The 22,522-nt window shown below is 37.1% G+C and overlaps 1 protein-coding gene across 7 annotated transcripts in view; it reads left to right on the top strand.

The window, feature by feature from the left end:
- Positions 1-22,522, top strand: part of LOC105676680 (agrin-like) — a 332,792-nt gene that overhangs the window by 40,884 nt on the left and 269,386 nt on the right. Inside the window, exon 1 of one of the 7 annotated variants that reach the window (XM_067351408.1) lies at positions 19,491-21,720. The exons of the other annotated variants lie outside the window; for them this stretch is intronic. The gene's annotated coding sequence lies outside the window, so the exon portion shown is untranslated. Of the gene's footprint in view, positions 1-19,490; positions 21,721-22,522 lie in introns of those variants that run through there. 7 annotated transcript variants of the gene reach the window in all.

Below are 22,522 nucleotides of genomic sequence, written 5' to 3'. Positions count from 1 at the left end.
GTTTTCGTATATATTTTTAAAAATTTTATTTTATTTTTTTTTTCGGTTTAATTTATCGTAACTTCCGCGGGAAAAATATGCGACGATGGTCCAGTGCGTAAATTTATATCCTGAATTAATGACACTGCGATTTTGCGTCACTGTCAAAAGAATGAAAGAGAGCGATGAGATTATTACAACAAATATTTGCTTCTGGACGCGCGATATTGTGCCGGTCATAGTCGTAAAATCCGATCGCGGCGGATATATCCTTTTGTATCGTGTGTGCGTGTGTGTGTGTGTGAGAGAGAGAGAGAGAGAAACGAGAAGAGAGAGAGAGAGAGGGAGTGTACAGGACAGAGGATAAACTGTTAATTATAATTATATACGTTCCTGTCGGCGCGCGTAATGATGACTGATTTGTCCGAGGCAAATACTACCGGTACGTTGATACTGGCTGCATTGAAATGCGTGGTTGACCGATAAATTATGATAAATTATAATAAACGACGGAAATGACTTCGACCCGAGCGGAAAATGTTTCATTGGGTCAGCAATATTTGGAAGTCTCTCGGTGCACGCGAAAAACAAATTGTGCCGAATGCGATGAGATTGCAAGTGTTTTGAAGTGCAACTTTTCCCGACGATAAAAAGTTCCGCGGCCACCTTCCGGCGGTTAAATGAAATATTTAATAAGCCGGAAAAGATTTCGCGTATATCGAATGAGTCTCCGAGCCGCTCCTTTTTTCAAAAACAGAATAACAGATCGTTAAGATGATCGATATACAGAGTATTTTTACGTTTAATGGCTAAAAAATGAATCATGAAAAGAGTGATGCGAAAGACATGAGATTTCCGTCACGCTGCGGTTCTTTTCTGCAAAGTGTTACACGATCGAATATTGTGCGCAGCAATTGACGTCTTTTCTCCATTTATTCATAGAACGTATAATCTTATTTTGCATTTGTAAAAAAAATGCGTTAAAGATGTATCGATATTTCTTTCGCGTCTTTCCGAGGAGGAGTTGACAGAATGACAGCGGAGTGGCGGCGGAACTCTATATTTACCAGTTTCGTTAATCCGACGACGTATCTGCAGCAAAATTGTGAGTGGAATTTTTTCACGTAAACGTAATTTCTAACTTTCGTAAAGCGAGGTAAGGATAAGCATCGGCCGGTACTCGCGCAGTAGAACTACGGATTACACGAGCATACAGTCGGCGCTTCGTTGAGAGTGTCTCGTCGGGTTAACGAAAAAAAAAAAGGCGAAGGAAAAAAAGAGAGAAAAATATACAGAGTCGGGCTTTATCGCGCAATTTATCGTCACGACTAACCCTCGGCGTTATCGCGGATTGGATTAAAACAGTGATTAGCACGAGAATCGGGCGTGTTAGGCGTGCGTGCTTCCCTATACCCTTATCAGCGCTGGCCATACGATAGCGATCGGACATTTAGTACCCTCGATAGTGACGCTAATCCGGAGTTACGAAGGAAGGAAGCAGTGGTTGTCAACCGTTATGCCACGAGAAACAGCGGTTTCGTTCGCCGGGCTCGAACACGCAATCAGAGGAGCATGTAAATGGTAGATTAGGCCTGGGTAGGTGGTCCCCGCGTATAATCGATTGCCGGCCAATGCGGGGGATGAGGAGTACCTCCCTAAATTTAGCTAGAGTCGGTGGTAATTACCGCGGTAGCAGCCGCGGTGATCGCAACAAGATTGTACGAAACGTTATATCCGACAACTTCACCTCGTACGAATTCTTGTCGTAATAATTTCTCTATTATTTCGCCGTGACATAGTTCAGTTAATCTCGTGCCACTATCGAATGATACATCTTATTAATCAAAATTTTGGGACGAGAGTTTCACCTTCGAAATGATAGATTTTTATATAATAATTTGTGCAATTAAGGACAAACGCGTTGAAATGTTCTTCCCCGCCGAGCTGAAGCAATGTATGTCCACGAATTCGTACAGCTAAATGTTTTTAACGTATCATCTATCAACTCGTCGCTATCTTTTCGACCATTCATTATGGTTCAGACTGTAAGTGTGATTTATGGGGTATCTAATTCGATTAGGACGGTGAGTGAGATGCACGTGATTGTAATTGCCAATGATTTCTTGGTGTACTGATGTGCCGCTAATGTTACAAAGGGGGATCCATTTCATTGATCAAACACGGGATGATATATTTCGTCCTGTCAGGCGAATTTTGCATTCTTGGGCGCGGTATCTTTTCCCGTCTAATACGCCCCGTAGATATTATTTCACGTCTACGCGTTTATAATTGCCGCTCATTACACTGCGACTTTCAATTTACTCGCGTCAGAACAGATAGCTCGTTATGAATCGGGCATTGTGTATACTTTTGCGTATGTATTTTATTAGGAGTCAAAGAATGAGATAAGCGATCGACATCTACTTGGCTTCGCAAAAAGTTCTGTCATTTTTTTTCAAAGCGTCTTGTTTACCTCGCTGTGATTCCTATGTGAAGTTGGTTTTTGGTAGTTTTTGATATATTGAGTTTTTAGACGCCAATTCTGAATAGATTTAACTCTTAAAGTTTATCGTCATCCACGACTCCTGGCCTTTCTATCAAAATTGTGCTTTTCGATCGGAAATGACGTCTTCTCCAAACATCTGTCATATTTTACGGGCCGCTTCTGGGGCTTTGAGAGCTTAAACTCAGAAAACAATACGAATTCTCGTTTCACGATCTACCATTTTAATGTTGCGCTAACGAATACACAAAGACAACTGGATTAGTTTTGAGCGTCTTATTTTGCAAACAATATGTTTTAAATACGAAAGATCACAATTCCATCAAAATAAATATGTAGGAATTCTGCGAGGTAAACAAGACGTTTTGAAAAACACGACAGGATTTTTGCGGAGCCTGATATCTTATACATTTAACAAGGATTGCGAGTTTAGTGAGAATTCAGAAAGGCGACTTTATTTGAAATAATATCGATAGAATATTTCTAGTCCACATCTAATCTTAAAGATGTGCATTCCATAAATATAATTATAAAGATAGAATATATGCACTTCATGCCATTTAGTGTAAAATACATTTCATCGAACATACCTTCACATCTAATTAATCGCTTTAGTGAGTTTCGACGAAATCTCTTTCGGGTGAAAATTCCGATAAAAAAGTCTCCGTAAAAATTTCGGTCGGACGCGTATCATTAACATTTGACTTTTCCCGCGCTACGTGGTTACCTCGCCATCTCCCGGCCGCATTGCAATTAATTTCCCCCCCCCCCCCCCCCCGTCAGCGTAACTTTCTGCCGAGACAGAGACAATGCCCATGAAATTCTCGTTTTCGCGGCTGCCGCCGAGATCGCAGCGAGATGGCGAGCGGAGTGCGGCGGCGGCCAAGTACATTAAGTTGGCAATTAAAAGCGACGAAGATAATCGGAATAAGGCCGCCGCGGGCCTATTCCCACGTACAACGCCGGATCTCCGTGTTGGGGGTCTGCTCGAGCAACGAGCGGGGGAGCGGGAAGGGGGGGGGGGTGGTTGCAAGAGGTGGACTGCCGCGTTAATAGGGCCAAGCATTAGGTTATCTCTCTAGGGTTTACCAGTGAGACCGAGGGTAGCGCCCGGTGGTTTACGTTGTTCGTGGGCGAGCGGGCGGGCGAGCGGAAGGGGGCGAGGGGGAGGGGGGGTGAATGACGTCGGGCACCGTTGGGCGCCGCTTGCGCGATCTGCGTATCTCTTTGATATATTACACCGAGAAATGCGTTTTTCCACCATCCCGCCTCTCTTCGTGAAACTTTGGCGTTCATTTCTCCGCTCGATCTTCTTGCCTCTTTAGATTTTACAGGATTATGACATCTCGTCGTGCACAAGAACTGCAATTAATACTGCAGACGTGGATTTAATATTTTGTATGCGCAAAGTGGAATCTTGTGAGTCTTTAATTGACAAATAATACAGCATTTTTTTCAAACATTTTTGAATAGATATAAAATTTTTCGTTACAGTTGAAGTCAAAGTTATAAAATTCAGCTGCTGATTGCGTTAAATTCTCTTAATTCCACGCTATCAGCCGTGATTGTTTGAAACCTTCTTTTTTGCGTGCATTTTTTTTTTTTTTTTACACGTGTAACACTCTACTTATTGTTCTCTTTACCGATGTCTCATGTCCACCATCCCTTTTCGATTTTTTCGATACATTGATCGAGCAATTCCCAATTAACTTCGTAACGGGGTCCATCAAAGGGTCAAAGCCATCCGAGAGGATGCTCGAAAAAGCGCTCAACAAGATTTTGCACTTTTATGCGCCATTTTTCATTTTACCACTCACGTGTGAAATACCAAGAGACAAGAACGTTGATGCCGATTGATCGAGCAACAGCGACGCAGAGTTTTTGATTGCGATATTACGAGAAATACTCTTTGTATTATTCTTTGGCGTTCCAAATTTAATTTCCACATGTGACAGCACAAAGTAACAACAAGTCATTTTGCGGATTGTTTATTTATTTCGTAAACTTTTCAAACAAGAATTTTAATTTTTATAAGAACTATACTTTTATCACAAAATTTCTTAAAACATTTTATATAATTCTTGTACTAATATATTTAGAATTCTCAAGAAATTCCGCACAATTTTCGTCGAATTTCCAAATTCGCAGTCATCGCAGTTCAATTTCTTCGCAAGATTCACAGTTTTATTTTTATATTCCATATAAACCCGCCACCGCAGCGGAAAATCATTCGCGGAATAAAGAACATTTAAACGCGCACAAGACGAAAATTGCGGATCAAAACAGTTAAAATTATTCTGAAAATCTTGTGGCATATACTTGGATATCTTAATTATTACCGCTTCCTGATCTGTCCGATGGGACATGCGCGATATTCACGTCGCGTGCATATTTCACGGAGCAAATGGCTTTCGGGCAATAATAGAGGATATCGACGAATTTATAGTTCCTGTAAGACAATTGGGAATATCGAAGACTTTCTGTGTACGCCGAGGAAATCGGAGAGCAAACGGAGGAAGAGTGAAGGTGAAACTGAAAGTCAACAAGCGTAGCTATTGTCAATATTATATCGCGGGCTGAATATCGCTTGGAACCGACATAGCATTCTCAATAAATTGTCATTGGCAATTCTCAATTAATAGGCACGATAGAGACGATACGATTATTTTCATCGAGAATCAATTACAAACGGTGGTTTGCCGCGGCGCGATATTTCCGATCGTATTTAATATCGTGACCGCATACGTCCACAGAATTGAGATCTTCGAAATCGAAAAATGCGTCGAGTTGTCGATTGAAATTCATCTTTTGCAAAGCCTTGATATTGAAATCCCGTTTCCTTAATTTATTTAATTTTCGATAAAGGATAAAATCTTTGATTCCAGTACTTTTCATCGATATTGCAGTTATTATAAAATATTACATTAATTGAAAAATTAATTAGTTATCGAACTTAATATATTAGCATAACTAATTTCCTGCATTCTTATTCTTAAATTGAATACTTTACTTTCTTTTATTTTTATTTCTTGATATTGATATTAAATTGTAATCGTATATCGATTAGAAAAAAGCAAAGCGACGCTTGTTCTTCAGTAAAAATGTAAAAAAATGTAAAAAAAAAGAGAAGCATTAGCAACAATGGTTAAAAACTTTTTATTGTAATTTTGATCTCAACACTAAAGCTCGTGACTGCGCGTATCTACACGTTATTTAATTTACAGCAAGGATGAGCGTACAAAGTTTCTCCACGTTTGCTAAAATTTATCCGCACTGTACGCATCTCCAGCATTAATAATACAACCATACTGATCGAAACTTTTTGAACAAGAGAGAGAGAAAGAGAGAGAGAGAGAGAGAGAGAGAGAGAAAGAGAGAGAGAGAGAGAGCGCTTGCATTATAATAAAACATTTTAATTAAATTTGCTTCGAAACTTACTTTTTTAACATAGAATATTTAAAATAAAAAACCTTTAAAATACAAAAGGTTTGCAGATTAAAAAGTTACATGTCTGACATTTTTAGAAATATACTTTTGCTAAAAATATCTGTTTTTCAACAAAATTATGCAACAATCAAGTAAATATAAAATGAGAGAATGTGTACAGTTTTGTTTTTACTTAAAGCTGATAACGAATATATCACGCTATAATCTTGTTATAATAGATATTTGATTTTTTTAAACCGGTAAGCTGATTTTTTAAATTTGAAACTTTAATTTTCAGTTTTTTTTCGAATACCATATATTCTAGAAATATAGTTAAAGATTTAGAAAAAAAATTTGAAAAAATTGTCAAAAAATTTTTCAAGCTTTTAAAGATTAAGGATGTTTAGTACCTATTTATTAAATATTAGGAATTTAATAAAAATTCTACAGATTGTTCTTACATATGTTCGGAGACTTATGACAAAATCCGGAGTCGATTCACTGAAGCAATCAAAAGTTATAAGGATTTTAATTTGCAACGAACCCGTGACTTTATCGAAAACGTGTAACCGTGTTGATTTAAGTGGGTAAAATGGATAGAAAAAATTTTTGTTTGTTGAAAAAGTTTCTTTTCATACCTTTTTGGTCACTATTTTTCCTTTCCATCGATAAGGGCCTACTTTTGGCATTGTGGATAAACACAACTAACCTTTATCCGCACGTCAAGCATAATTCAGAAAATTCGAAAATTCTCAGAAAAAACAACAGAAATTCAAAAGTACATTTTTGCACTTTACTTATGAATAAATAGTAAGATTCTGTGCAATCTTTATTACTCAAACTATATGAGAAGAGCATAATATTCGTCAAAATCAAATTTCAGCAACTTTTTGCAACGATTGTACGTACAAAACATCCTTAAGAGTATTACATGTAGAAAAATTGAAACAGTTGAAGATAATGTTCAATATCGGTTTTACAGGTTAATTCATTAAATTATAAATATCTATGAAGTAGCAGATGTTCGACATTCTTAGCGAATAATGGTAATCATGGAGTGTAAAAAGCTTTCGACAAATTGAGCACTAATTTGATTGGCAAATGACAGAGAATGCTTTTAGTTGCCAACCTTCCTAAGTTTCAGTCTCGTTACAGACGACTTTCACTATCCAATTATATTTCCTTATCGTATAAGAAACGGCAAAACGTTATTAATGTTTTTTAAGTATTTATATTGCACAGATATACTATAATATGATATGATTAAATCATAAAAGCAAAAACTTAATAAGCGGTTTTACTTATAAAAATGCGCTTTAACATTGTACGAACAAGACAATAGCGATTTAATATAGCGTAAACAAAATTCTGTAACATACTTTTTTCTACAACACAACTCCCTTACAAACATTTACATTCAAAACTTTTATAAACTGTTTTAAAAATATTTCAAAAGACACAATAATTTATTTATTTATTTCTTTACCGCATTTACAAAGTAATTGCTATCATTTCTGAGAACTACCGCTGCGTACAGATTCACGAATTATATTTCTGATCTAGAATTATATACAGACGTAGGAAATAACGAAATTTAGTATCGTGAAACGTTGTGTAAAAATCGAAAACAAGATGTAATTTTGTTGAGGAAAAATTGGCTCGAAATTGTTCAAAGCATCGAAAGCAGTCGGAGAGAAGTGTGGTAAGCTTGACGTGCTCTGTGTGCGCGGCCCACGAGAGTGCGAAATATACGAGCTGGATCGAAGAGGATGGTACGGTAGCTACGAGAGGCCTGCTTTCGAGAAACTGCTCTCGCGGGAGGGATCCTTACTGGATCGTCAGAAAGTTTGGCGCGATTTAAATCACCACGGTTGAGAGGCACACCTGAGAGAGCCGAGATTCACGTAAAGATATCAGTCAGCCCGAAGGACGTCGGACGTAAGTCGTACGTAAGGACGTAAGGACGTACGTCGCGCAGCGCGTAAGACATATCTTGTAAAGGTTTCGCAATCTGTAAGATCGGTGCTCGACGGAGCCGAATTTTTTCTTGACCGGACTGAAATCCCGAATTCGCTGGAACGGTGAGAAAAAGACCTTGATCTTGTCGGAACACGTAAAGAAAATTTTTTTGTACTGAAAGCATCAATCATTTCTTGACGCTTCCGACATTTACATAAGATTCAAATGCTTTGTGTATATTTAGGGAGGTTAGGTTAATAAATCAAAGACAATATATTTGCATTTACGTGATCTGCGTTTGTATTTGTATGATAAATTATAAAAAATTATATTTTAGAGAAGTAAAAAATTTTTTAAACAAAAATTTTTGGATAAATTTAACTGCTGAAATATTTAAAAAATTTTTATATTGCTTGTAAGATCAGTGCCTGAATAGATAGTAACTGCCGATTTGCCATTCTCTTGCATCTAAATTTATTGCAATATACAATTTAATTTGAATCAATTTTATTGATATCAATAACACGTGCCTTTATGAAATTAAAATAAAAATTGCGTGTTTGCCATTTGAGTACGTTTATCGGCGAAACGCGTGCACGCGATTTCATCGGCGGAATCGGCCAACAACGTGGATTTAGTTTCGGTAAATTTAGACTTGAGCACGTGAAAAGTGTGTTACGCCGGCCGTATGAACACCTTTTGACGCGGTGTGCAAATTAATTTAACGTAACCGAATCTGTGGAACGGTTGTTTGATAATTTGCGAATGCAAATGCGGCGGCGAGCGCGAGCGGGAGCGATTTCGGCAGCTGGTTCGACACACCGGAGTGCCGTACACGGATGGAAGAAAGATGCCAAGCACCGAGTGAAATGTATAGCAGTTTAAACGCGGCAAGAGGATTAAGGGATATCGAGGCGCGCGCGGAAGTACAAATCGAATGAGCCGAATCGCCTGTTGCGCACACGAACGCACCGTCGCGCGAGCATCGCTCGGAGGGGGCTGCAGAAATTAAAATCGTTTTGCACGATATAAACTGGCCGATTGTTTTTGGGGATATTTTGCAATCGGCAATCCGTGCCGGCAGGCGAATCCGCTCTGTCATATTATGAACATCTAGAATAAAACAGTTGTGGCTTTTCGGATTAGCGGCAAGTGGAGAGTGTCGTGAAAGAATCGATGGCATTTGCGATGCGAAATACAGTTTTTATTTGCGCACAGAAAATCTCGTTGATATCAATAATAATGATAATAATTGTTATTTTTATTGCCAAGAAGAAGAGAGTATATTAAAAGAATATTTTGTACAAGATTTCTTACAATAATTAATAGTGAAATACAGCAACTATAAACTGTTTTTTATAATCTTTTAGCAGATATTATTATTTAACTATAAATTTCTTTATTGGAATTATCAGATGTTGGAATCGAAAAGTTTTATTATACAGAAACTAATTTTAAATATATACATCCAGAAAAAATGTATATTCGGTGAGAAGCGGACAGTCAGTACATGTCTAGTAATACAATCGATATTATAATAGCGACATGTTACATTAGTGAACTGGAAATTAAAAAGTTGACCCGACATCATGCTTTTCATGTTCAGATTTGCAAATATTGCATTTCGATTTCCATTCAATGGAAAGCAAAATATGTCGACTATTTGCTTATCCATTTGTCAGCCAACTTGCAAATAGCTCGCATACATTGATAAAATTTTTGAGAAGTTGCGTGTTTGGTCATTAATGGTCATTAATCATGCACGTCGATAATTCGTTAGATCAACACTTTTTATTAACAAATTTGAAGAGAAATATCGAAAATTTTTTTTTATGTTGTAATCTTTCCTTGACAATCTTCCACTGATAACTTTTTAATCTCTTTATGTATGTAGAAAAAGCTGCAGCATTTATATATATATATATATATATATATATATATATATATATATATATGTATATATATGTATATATATATTTAGTACAACAATGTCTCAGTTATCTCGCGAACTGTTCGTTAGTCGGCTACACAGACTCCTTTTAAACACCCGCGACTTACGCCCGCCTATTATAAGCCTGCTTTTTATATTTTGCATTGTACCCTTGGTGTAATTTACCGTAACGGTGCTCCTGTTCTTTGTCGGGGTGTCCTATATCGTGCGACTCTTTCGCTATTTCCCTTTTGTCCTCTCGATTTCCCTTGCCCCTGTCTTGCCGCCAACTCATTACTGATTGTAAATTGTTCCAAGTGTATTTCTGCAATGCAGACATTTATGCGGAATGGAATTATTATTTTGTATATATAATTAATATTATTGTATAAATAAGAAGACTTAAGCGAAAGATCTTTGCAAAAATATGCGCAAAATTTACAGTAACATTACGGGATATTTATTTCTTTGCTTGATAATGTAAAGAAATTTTATGACGTATGACATATTTTTTTTTACGAACTAAAACAATAAATATAAGAGAAATTTAAAATTGAAAGAGGCAATTTATTTTTATAAATAGCGGAGAATTTTTAATTCTCAAACGAAAAAATTTCTATTATCGTGAAACAAAGTTAGTTGTTGTAAGAAGATTATTTCGAGATGAAAGGCGCGAAAAGAATTTTTTGTAATCATCAGACAAAGCTAGTTTCTGCCGAGAGATCATACTGAGAAACGGTATTGCAACGGTAATGCAACGCGATGCTTTCAATTTATTTCTTTGTTACTTTGTTGAATTCTATTTATAGTTTTTTTACAGAAAGCATATTATAAGTTACTTGAATAAATTACAAAGAAAAACTAGATGGCTGTTAAGATAAAATGCGATTTATCAGACGCGTTTTGTACATTATCTTTTTCTCGAAGAAAACTCTGTCCTAATTAATGTTTCTTAATATTTTAAATCGATCCATTTTTCTCCCTTTGCTCAGCATTATTTTGTTGCGGATCTGCGATGACAGATTACTTTCTCTTTTCCTTTATTCCCCGCACGACTCTGGTAGGAACTATAGTTGCAGCGAAATCGTTCTGCCAGCGCCGCGCCACAAACGAACTTTCGCCGCTGTAAAAAGTAAACTAACCAAACGCTCGTAAAAGTTAAAGAGGTAAGGATTGCGGAGTTTTTCAAGGGCAACGCAGTTGATCACTTTCGCAGAACGATACAAGGTGATGCGCATAAAAGTGATATTGTAAGTCTATCGTAAGTTTATATAGCGGCGTTAAGTATCTCGGCCACGATCTTGAATAAATATGACTTTTCGCGTCGGAATAAAATTATGCAATTAAAATCTATTATAAAATTGAATTGTACTAATTGATTAATTCTGTCTTTCGATATATGTCTAGAAGCTGTAAAAATATATGGAAATAAACCTATAAAATTGTTGATTAAAATAAATATAAATAATCTTATAAAAATAATAACGTTAGAGAATGAAAAATTAATTAAAACTTTAAATTCTTTAATAATAATAAATAAATATAATAAATATAATTTAATAATAATAAATATAATTTATAATAATAATAAATAAATATAATAAATATAATTTAATAATAATAATAAATAAAATTAATTATTAAATTTCAAAATATAATACGCACACACTACTTGCACAATTATACACGATGCTCTCCTTCTTGCGGGCGCAGAAAAGCACGAGTCATTTTCTTCTCCACTCATTTTAATTAATCGATTTCCGCGGATCTGGGGACCACGCGTTAAGTCGTCGAACTAGGCGTTCGGACTATTGTCGTTCGATAATCAATGGCGCGCATCTCCGCTCTCGGGTTCTTAACCGACGATAATTAGAGAACGACCTGACGGAGACATGCGGGAGAGCATCTCGTAATTTTCCGGCCGGACGGAGATAAGATGCAGATCTTTACGATTCTTTCTGCCCTTAATGACTTTCTTATTTTTTGGCCGTTTAGTGCGAAGCACGACTTGTATTTTTTAATGTATGATAACAAACGTGAAAAATGAGAAGATTAGAAATGGTAATGATGGTGTAAAAGGACGGAAAAATATAATATTTTAAATTGGATTCTTGTTGAAGGAAACATAAATTGATATTTTTACCAGTCAGAAAAATCTGATTTCTTCAAGGAAAAAATGTTCTTTCTTCGATGATTGAGTTAAATTTCACGATACATGGTTTCTGGTGATGTTATGTTGAGGAATAACTTTTTACACTGCTCTTCAGACACAACTAATCTCATTCTTATATTCTCATGAAGGCAAGTCCATTCCAATTCCTTGGCTTTTACTCTTCTCCATTTTCTCGCAGGAAAGTCTGGATTAGCCTATCCTTCTTTCTCTTCTTTTTTTTTTTGTCGAATTCTTCTAACTGCTTTCCGCTGGTTCTTCGCCACTTCCTATTTTTCCCTTCATCCCGACAGATTCTACCTTCTGTTGTATAAAGGAAAGTTCTGTTTGGTGTAATCTCGTTTTTTATACTTGAAAACTTGTTGATGATTTAACGAGAAAGGAGAAAAACGCATGTTTAATTTTCAGTCACGTTGTTCGCATGTGTTTATTTGCTCTCAGCTTTCTCCTTTGAAGATTGCACACCGCTCGCGAGTATGCGTGTGCACGCGGAGAGTGGCGCAAATGGAAACACGGAGAAAATTTGCATATAATTTGATACTATTTAATTTCATTCCACATTTTCCTGCAATTTATCAATCCTTTTCAATGCTTGAAAATCCAGAAGTTTCTTACCGTTTTGAAACAACACAGTTTCCTCGACGAGAAATGCCCGTGAGATCAATATGAGAAGATTGTCGTCTACAATTCATGAATCATCAAGTATTATATATCGCGGACTCTCCATTACATCAGACCAAAGCTCATGTCTTATTACAACCTGGTACATTTACCGCAGCGCGGAATTACCGGCGAAAATCGAGGGAATTAATAGTTAAACGGATTCCGGAAGGCCGCCCCGTAATTTTATGCGCGATGTCGCTCTCTCTCTCTCTCTCCCCTCCCTTCCCCCCTCTCTCTCACTCTTTCTCTGTCCCTCAACTCGCGCGAATATTTGCGTAAGCGCGTGTGCGGGCGTCGGCGTGTGTACGTGCAGGCGTGCGAACAATGCGCAGTACCTTCACGAGGTTAACGCATATAACGTTGAAACGCGGTGTAGGTAAAGCCGTATTGTTCCGCCGGTATTATTGGAGCTAAATGCTTCATATTACACACGTATAAGCTAATATACCGAGCCGCGCCATCGCCCCCTACGCGAGAGGCAGCCTCTCTGTATCTACACGGTGGACCCGGCAAATCCCGACTGCACGTTTATCTTGCAAAAAGCGAGGCGCGAAGGAAAGCAAGATGTATTTGAATATTGCGGATCTGTGCGCTTGTAATCTGACGTTAATATAATATTTTAGAAATTCTGCCACACCGCGAAGACTCAGCGAGAGGCAACTAATCGCTATTAACATGACTATTAGCTGTGAATGTAGCCGGCAAAGATCGGCACGAGATACGCGTAATCTGTTTCACTTTTCTGAAGTCACGCGTAAGTAAAAGTTGCGGGATCGCTGTATTTATACACGCATTTAATTTCTTACAAACGTTTCAAAATTAACAATAACTTTCTGTGAATCAAGCTAATTTTACATACGTAATAAACAATTTTTATTTCGAATGAGAAAAAGTGCCAACATTTCGAAAGAGCCGTGTCATCATGAGGAATTCAGACGAATTCAAAGTGGCAGAGATTGCTGAGTCAGACGGGATCGGGGGGGCAAGAGAATCGATCGGATCGATGTAAAGGGTGAAACCGGTCGTAATTTGGAGCTGTCGGTAACGCTTTATGGCGCTTTACGCTGCAATCTCGAAACGCGCGTCCAGTTTTAATGCGAGAAGGGGAAATTTTATGGCGGACTCTGTGTGCCGGCGAGCTCTACCGGGTTGTCATGTTATTTTCAGCAAAACTCCAAGTGCGTTTATACGCATTGCGAGAAACATACAAATTGAATAAAGGAACGTTCCGTCGAGACTTGACGCTAACATCTAGAAAAAGTGTTATAAACGCGTTCACAGATGCGTTTACATCGGCCATCTAATTAATCACATGATTCATCGCGCTACGTCGCGGAGGTAATACTGTCGTTCCCATTTGCGGATTTCATCCGCTTGATGTACGTGGAATTGATTTCTTAACATTGAATACATAACGTTAATATTCCACGAATTGCTGCCAGTGCAGCAATATTGTTGTTATTACGTTGACCGATTAATGAGTATTATTATTATTATTAATGTATAGCAAGATAGCTTTGCTATATTAATATTTTATATATCCGGGGCGGTATTATTTTGGAGACACCTAGTATACAGGTGCAATGTAAATGCACAATTACATATGGATGAGAACTCGGCTTAAAATCTTAACAAAGGCACTACCTGCAACAGAATTAAGCAGTAATACTTTGATTAATATATCAACGATTGTAGATTTATTTGCGGCGTTAACAAATAACAAATAACAAAAAACAATCATTTCCATAAAGTTAGGTTAGGAATCGAGGAAAAAGTTTTAAAAACGATTCTCGGCAAATTTTCTACACTTGTAAATTTGCAATAATTTCAACATAATAATTTATACATCAAAGATCCATCGTGATGATGTACAATGCGATAAAATTACTTTCAACGATATTACACGAGAGACTCTAAATGTAAATTTTATCCAAAATCCGCAGTAATTGAGAAGGAAAGGTGACTGCAGAATTTCTGCTATACATTAACGGCGTTAAATATTAATAATGGCTGTTTATCTGCGAATAGAGAATGGGATCAAATGTTTTTTTTTTTTTTTTGGTTTGTTATAATTACTTTTAAATAAGTCCATAAATCTCTGCCGCTTTTCTGAGATCTCGCAAACAATGTATACAACACTAACGAACCGCTAGTTTTTCCGCGTCGCCGGTGAGCTGATACGGCTCGGAATAATGCAGATTTTATCGACGGCACGTTGTTTGCGGCGAATTGAAAAAAACTGCATCCTTGCAGCCGCCATTTCTTCCTCCCGTTCCCTTGTCTCTCCCCCATAGCGCACTAACTGCTTTGCCGCGTAGTGGAGATGAGCCGCTGGCTGCTCCATCTTTTTTCTTCTCCTCTTTTCTTCTTTTTTTTCCTCGATGGAAATCATTCGGGCGATCGCGCGGAAACGCACCGTAATTAGTGCTCTACGAAACTGATTAATTATGCGGGGATGGGTTGCGCGCGCGGAAAAGAGCTTTTTTTTCGATCGCGATTGCTGCCGGCGCTTTTTTTATCCTGTCCGCTTTTTTAAACCCGCTCTGGTCCTCTTTCGTCGAAATCTGACCGGTAACGTCCTATCTTTTTATCCCGAGCTCTTCTCTCGATCTGTTTTATCTATCCTCATCTTCCACGTGCATCCGACACTGTTTAATCTCGTCTCTTTTTTGACGCAAAGCAAACTTTTGCGCCACGAAGTTCAATCGATATATTTATGCTGAGTTACGTATCAGTGTCATGTTGCTTTTACATTTTTGTTTGATATTTGCAGGCTTGGAAAACTTTCACACATGTCAAAGTTATTCGGAAATATTGTTAATTTCTTGCCAAATTATTTATATTATCTTATTATTTAAATTATTTATACTTGTTTCGTTATTCGCTTATTTATTATATCAATTAAATGATATATTTTTATTTTTTAAATTATAATAAAAAATTTCACAGAAATATAATAAAAAAGCGATATTTCTGAATGTCGCATTTAAGAGATTTTCGTTATTTTTTATTATTTGGTGTTGCTGCGGATAAATCGTGATGAAAGGCGACATACCGTGTAAGTGCAAACGAAGAGAAAATCCTATGGATAGAGATATCTAAATGCACTGTGTGGTTCCGAGCAATCATTCTCGTTTTTTTATTTCTATCTACTACCTTTGCACTCTCTTCGCCGAACGGGTTTCGCGGTAACCAATTCCGCTTTTCTCTCATCGCATCGCCAGAAACGAATTTTCAGTCCTCGATGATCGATAAATTCGCATTATGCGCGATATCCTCTTCTACCTTCTCGCAGCTTCACGATGAAATTTCCTCGGCTTAAGCGCACTTTCTTCGAACTGCATTTTTTTCCATGATAATGTTATGCGCGATTAATCGGATGTTTATACGGACGGTGCGGCTTGATAGGTTCTCGAATGCCGTCAAATTAATCCAGGATGGCGCTGTTTTAGTGGAATTGCAACGAAGAATATTATTAATCTACTTTGAAGCTATTTTTAAAAATCTGAGAATACCTAAACTTGCTCTTATCCCTATTTAGCAATATGTTTACTTCAGTTAACATTAGTTCTGATTAAGAGTGGAGTGGGTCATCATTTTTTACAATTGCAAATATTTTGATAATCAGGCGTTAAATATAATTCTTTTTTAAAAGTAAGTTTGAATAATATTAAAAACGTATTACTGTTCCTAAAAGCATGCACGTATTTTAATTTTTACATTTTGTTAAAAATAAAGGGCTAAAAACTCAGCGTTTTTCACAAATAACTCGCGCAATCTCGTGATCGCTTTTAAAGATCCGAGAAGTAATTGTGTTTGTTCTGCACTGTTGACGTTCGATCTTTATTAACTGGACTGCGAAAAACCGAGTTACGAAGGGCGAAAGAAAGTTGGTGAAGAAACAACATTCGCCGGTCAGTAAAACGAAAAAAGAGGTGTGTGGGAGAAAAATTGACGCCTCTCGAACGGCTTTTAGTCGTCGAGATTGTGGCAACACGAAGGAGATTTCTCTCCTAGTACAAAATTAGTGTTGTTAAGAATCTAAATACAGACGTTTAAATGCTGCGTTGATAATACATTCATTTTTTGTTGTGTATTTCATTAATATACATTTCCTAAAAATTATAATCAACAAAATTAATAAATTCGTATTTTATTACGATATACTAGCACACTTTTGGACGAATTGATTAAATTTATTTTCCATGATATATCTTTGCAATGTTACAAATAATGAGAGACTCTAAATAAGAACTTATCGCAATATGACGAATAAATAATAGTATCTGCATCTGAAACCACCTCTTTGTGTCTTCAGCAATGCTAGACGAAGTAATGCTTTTAGCGGGACGAAGAGCATTGTAAGTCAGATAGTATATAGAAAATGGGTGGCGGGGGTTGGACTTGAGGGGTAATAATATGCTTTCCAGCGAAATGGTTCTTCGCCTCGAAGAGGAACAGGGAGACACGATTGCGCTATTTCTTTTTCTTTTTATTTAAGTATTTATTTAACGGCGAGAGAGAAGAGAAGCGTCGGCAAAAACAGCGCAGAAAAATAAGAGAAAAATGGAGGTGAGGGTGGACGGCGTTGTCGCTCGACGTGGAAGTCCTTCCGGTCGAGACGCTGCACGAGCACCAAAGTGCCCTCAGGGGCGTACTGTGGACTCCTGCCGGACACAAAAGGGCCATACTGAGGATCGTCTAACAGCCATGTACACAATGCACGCAACCAGCTTCGTTCGGAGCGCGCGAACCACCCGATATATGTCTACAGGGTGTTCCGGAGAAAGCTACTTCCGTCCCCGCGGATGTTTCGGGCAAAATCGGAAAGAATGTTTTAATTGCCGTTGCGAAGTTACTTAGCGACTTGGGGAGTTCAGGAGAATTGAGCTCTTGGAGATACAATAATAAATGACAAAGCGGTTCTTTTCAATTAAAGTCAATCGTTAAATTTGACATTCAAGCGCTGCGCGATGCTTGATGATGAAAGAATAGATTTTTATGAAATGCTTTGATAAGCAAAGTCAAGTTTAATTAAAGCGAAAATTCGTAGAACAATAGAAGTATCGCTAGTAAAGGAACACATTGTATGCAGTAATGCACACGTGCGTTCCTCGCGGTATGGCTGGCCATCACAGGTTTTCTCTACTTGCGCAGAAAGCGAAACGTCGCGTCGTGCTCCTATGAAAACATTATTCTGATAAGAATAAGATAGCGATGCTTAGTGTTCCTTAACGTACCCGCGTTAACATTTCTGAATGGCAGAGATACAATCCAGGCCAATCTTAAGGCGATTATTCCTAAAGGAGCGTTCTCGTCTCAGGACAATGGTAATGTTACAGTCTTCGAGAACACGGATAGTAAAAATTCTTGCCGAGGAAACGGGATGTTCACAGTGCTTCTGTACGATTTAATAAAAACAGAAATGTGAAATAATAAAAATAAAGATTAACGTGTAAAATTTTGCAATATTTTCCCATAAAAATGTCGATATCGATCAAAGTCTTTGTGAAACTTTGTACGGAAATAAGATGTGGCGAGCTGTGCCGAGTTATAGAGCGTTTTCTCCTTAAAATTAAATCCGAGGGTAATGCGGTGGAGTATGTGGGTAATATTTCGCTGTTTACATTGTGAAAGGCGAAAAGAGATTACGGGCAGTGACGTGTAAAGACGAAATATCACGCGCGGTATGTTTTCGAATATTATACAATCTGCGATGATGGTGAGAGTCCGAGCGTGTATGTTGATAAAGCTGGGTTGACGGACGTGATAAAGCTAGAAACGAGGGGGAAGGCGATCGTAATTCCGCGCACACGTGCTTTATCACTTGGCTCTGCAGTGATGTCATATGTGGAAAGAGGGATCTTAGATATCACAATTGTGTGCCACATAATTATAGATCTTGCGCAGATTTTTTAAACGTGATATTTGGCCGCTTTTTTCATGCCACTTTTATATTGTTAGCAATTTTTCTGAAAAATGCAAAATGTATGCCTTTAGACACAAACGTTAAAATATTAATGTTTTCCGTAGATGAACAAATAAAAAAATGAAATATCTTAATCAAAATGGATTTTATTTTAATAGAATTTTAGCGCTGGAATTTATTTTTCAACTTGTTAATGCTGATGATTAATAAGTAGCACTAAAATGAAAAAAAAAAAAATATATATTTTAAATATATATTAACGCAATTGAGAAATTTATTTGATATATTTAGAATTACATTTTTTAATTTTCGTCAATTAACGAATATTTATTTTATTCAATTTTTTAAATAAAAATGCGTGAAACATCAATTACTAATTTAGAAGATACTTTATTTTATTTGCTTATTAAATATCATATTTTAAAAATATTTCTCATTTATCTGTCTAATATTTTTTTTACTAATAATTTGCGAACAATGAAGATAAAGTATCGTATAATAGAGATTGGCATTTTTTTATATGTTTTATTAAAAAAGGAAAAGTAAAAAGTTGGTAAAACAAGTGTTTAAATGTACAAATTCGATTTTCACTTTTCTTCCTTCGAACTGTTTGAATTGTTCGGATATATAAAAGCAAATATTTGAATCTTTTATCCGAGTTCTAGCTTTATATCGTGAAATTGTTCTCATACGCTTAGTGCCATTACAGTGCATGTATTCTTGCGCAGCTGGGAACTCGTTTATGCACCTGAAACTGCAAAGCAACCCTTTTCAACCGCCCTACTGCCTCTTCTCGCTTCTCTCACCCCGTCTCGCAATCCTAACGTTTGATTGCACCCATTACAGCTGAAGCACCTAATACGTAACTTTCGAGACTCGCGCGATAGGTCAGCGCACCAGCCGGCTAAAATCGATTTCACTTGTGCTTGCTCTCATCCAACCTTCTCTCGACGCTTTTGTTTCACCTTTCTTTCTTTTTTTCATTTTGCTAACTCTATCTCGCACGTTTGCCAGTATAAGAGACAAAAGCATCCTTTATTTCAATTGAACTTTAGTGAGATATCTTGTACATATAACAAATATATACATATTATATTTTTATGTGTATTTTACTTGTTATCACTTGGTGATTTTTTCCGTGCTGCGACTATATTAATTCCTTTTCCGTAAATTTCTTCTTCCTCATTACTATCTTTTTTTGTGCTCTTTCATGACAATTTTCTTCACCTCGTTTACCTTTGCGATTTTGGCTTGCTGATCGACTGAGAGAGAAAAGTAGAATTCACGAGTGAGGTGGACGGAAAGAAAGGCCGAGTTCTATCTGCGAGTCGACATTAAACATTCAAAGGGATGACAAAAAGGAAAATGCATCTGCATCCGGCATTGCAACTGCGGGCTCCTGGAAAAAAACATAAATAATTCAAAAGTTTTTACGAAACCGTCGAGTGGCTGTTGAGAGGTGTCGGCGAATTTGCGACAACGATTTTGGACGGTGGAGAGCACCGATTCGGTCACGATCGAGAATCAAAACGATTGAAAAATGATACTGCGTCCTGCTCTGTCGCAATACCGGTCGAATTACATAAAGCCGATAACACTTTTTGATGTAGGACGGATTTGGGTGATGACAGAATATCACGAAAATTGTTTTGAAACTAAACTCTTGGCAAATGTTCCCACCAGCTGCGTCGCAGTTTTGAAATAAAACCTTGTGTTGACATTTTAATATTTGTATCATAGATGTCACAGGGCTTGCATACTTTCTAGCGAAAATTACACGTGTTAGATTGTTTAAAAGCATAATATTTTTTTTACAGTGTTATTCATTCAAAAGTTTATTTTTTTGTAAATAAAATAACAAACACATTTTTCAACATTTAGAATGCTATTTGAATTTATATTCTAAATTATAGAAAATATTTTTTAAAAGATAAAGAGATTATTGTACTCTTATTTTTTTTCTTTGTTAGATATTTTCGAGAGAATCAAAGTCATCGGAATTAACAACAAGTGTGACTCGTAATGCCATTGTTGAAGATACCGATTTCGCTGGATAACTTGCAGCCAAACTCTTAGCAACAGAAATCAGCTTTTCCGCGAGAAAATCAGCCATTTTTGTATGTACTGTTGTACCCGCGCCGCGGGATATCGTCGTTCGGAAGCTGCGTCGTGTGAGCCGCGAGCTGGCGTTGAGAAGCGTTGCTTAGTAACTAACGTTACTTAGTAAATAAAGGCTGTGTTCCGAAATTCACTGCCAGTATTGAAAATCTATAGTTTACGTCACGTATATTGTAGATTTTCAGTACGGCAGTGAATTTCGGAACGCAGCCGAAGTGCGAGATGACAAGTTACGCTTGGTTTTCGGTGCCGTGAGGATGCATTTCGTAAGACGGTTTTCTGAATAGTACACGATAATTCCGTTGTTGTTTCGTTTTAATTGTGTTGCTGTTGAGTTCATTAAAGTACTTAAATTGAGTATTTATTTCTTGCGCGAGCGCATTCGCGAGTGACCGTCGCGGGTGTAACAATACGAACTCAGTTTCGACTCCGGACTATGCATCTAAAAATTCCTACAAATTTCATGCCATCGGGCGAAATCATTCGCGGCGTGTTATTCAGTTGCGCGCAGGAATCAAATATTCGTAACCGCAGCTGTAAATATTTTCGCAGGGTACACTTTATTTATTTATTTGTTCATCGAAACTTTACAAAACGCAATTTTGTTCTCGCAATGCTTGCGTGTAGACACTACTGCTTTTGGATTCTGCAAAATATTAGAGAATGATTCTTAAACGTTTATTGCAAAAATAAATTTGTTGTGAAATTTAGCGGAAAAGTATAACAAATCGTCTCGGAAGTATACTTTCTCTTGACTGTAATTTTTACAATTGTAACGATTTCTTGTATATTCTTTGTAATATTAAATCGACTATTATTAAGGAATAATTTATTGTATCTTAGATATTTTTAAGAGAGTTTTTTTTAACTAACGTTTTATGCATATTGATTATTAAGCATTTAAAGTTGAAAGCCGGAAAGTTGTAACGTCTTAGTCGAAACTTTTGCCGAGAAAAAATTCATTCCAAATTCATCAAAGTGCGTCTATGACTTCTGTGAAATGAGTCTTGCGGTGGAGACTCTGTGTATATAAGAAGATTGAAGTAAGTAAAATTTAGCGCTCTATATAATTTAATTTCTTTTGAATATTTCTTGATACTCCACATCTTTCTCTTTTCTTTTTCCATGAAGCGTTCAAGTATTTTCTTGCAGAATTTCAATCGCGACTTGATTATTAATTTTGTAACATATTTTTTTACAATAACAAATCAAGGTTTGACAAAATTTTTTCACAAAGCTTATAACATGTACCGCGAGATTGCTCCCCGTTCATGAATCGGCGGGATAGTGAGAGCGCAATCGGAATACCTAGATCGAATACGCCTGAAGCATAACATCGTTCGCACGGCAATATCGCGCGGGCATAGCATAGGACTTTTCATTCCAAAAATCATTGGAGATAGCGAGAGTCTCGAAAAGTGACGAATTCGCCGAGTTTTGTGTAATGACATTTTCCACTCATTTCATTACTAATGTCATTATTTATTTGGAAACGATCAATCAATTGTCACACATAATGAATTTCATCATTTAAGGGTGAAATCGGATGATACGGAAAAGAGCTGCGGAACGGAGAGTGCGTCATTGAGACAGCCAATCACAGCTATTGCGTACGATTGTATTCCGCAAGTAATTGGCTGTCTCAATGACGCACTCTTCGTTCCGCAGCTCTTTTCCGTATCGTCTGATTTCACCCTAAGAATGATGTTTAGTGTTATAAAGCCATTGTTTACTTGACATTTTATAAGTGAAAACTTGTGTGTGTGTGTGTGTGTGTTGTGTGTGTGTGTGTGTGTGTGTGTGTGTGTGTGCGTGCGTGTGCATATTTCATTAAAATATTTAAGT

Source organism: Linepithema humile, chromosome 3 (assembly GCF_040581485.1).
Source record: "Linepithema humile isolate Giens D197 chromosome 3, Lhum_UNIL_v1.0, whole genome shotgun sequence".
In the NCBI taxonomy this organism is placed as follows: Eukaryota; Metazoa; Arthropoda; class Insecta; order Hymenoptera; family Formicidae; genus Linepithema; species Linepithema humile.
The sequence above is the reverse complement of the archived record's forward strand: the minus strand, read 5'-3'. Positions and strand labels throughout refer to the sequence as shown.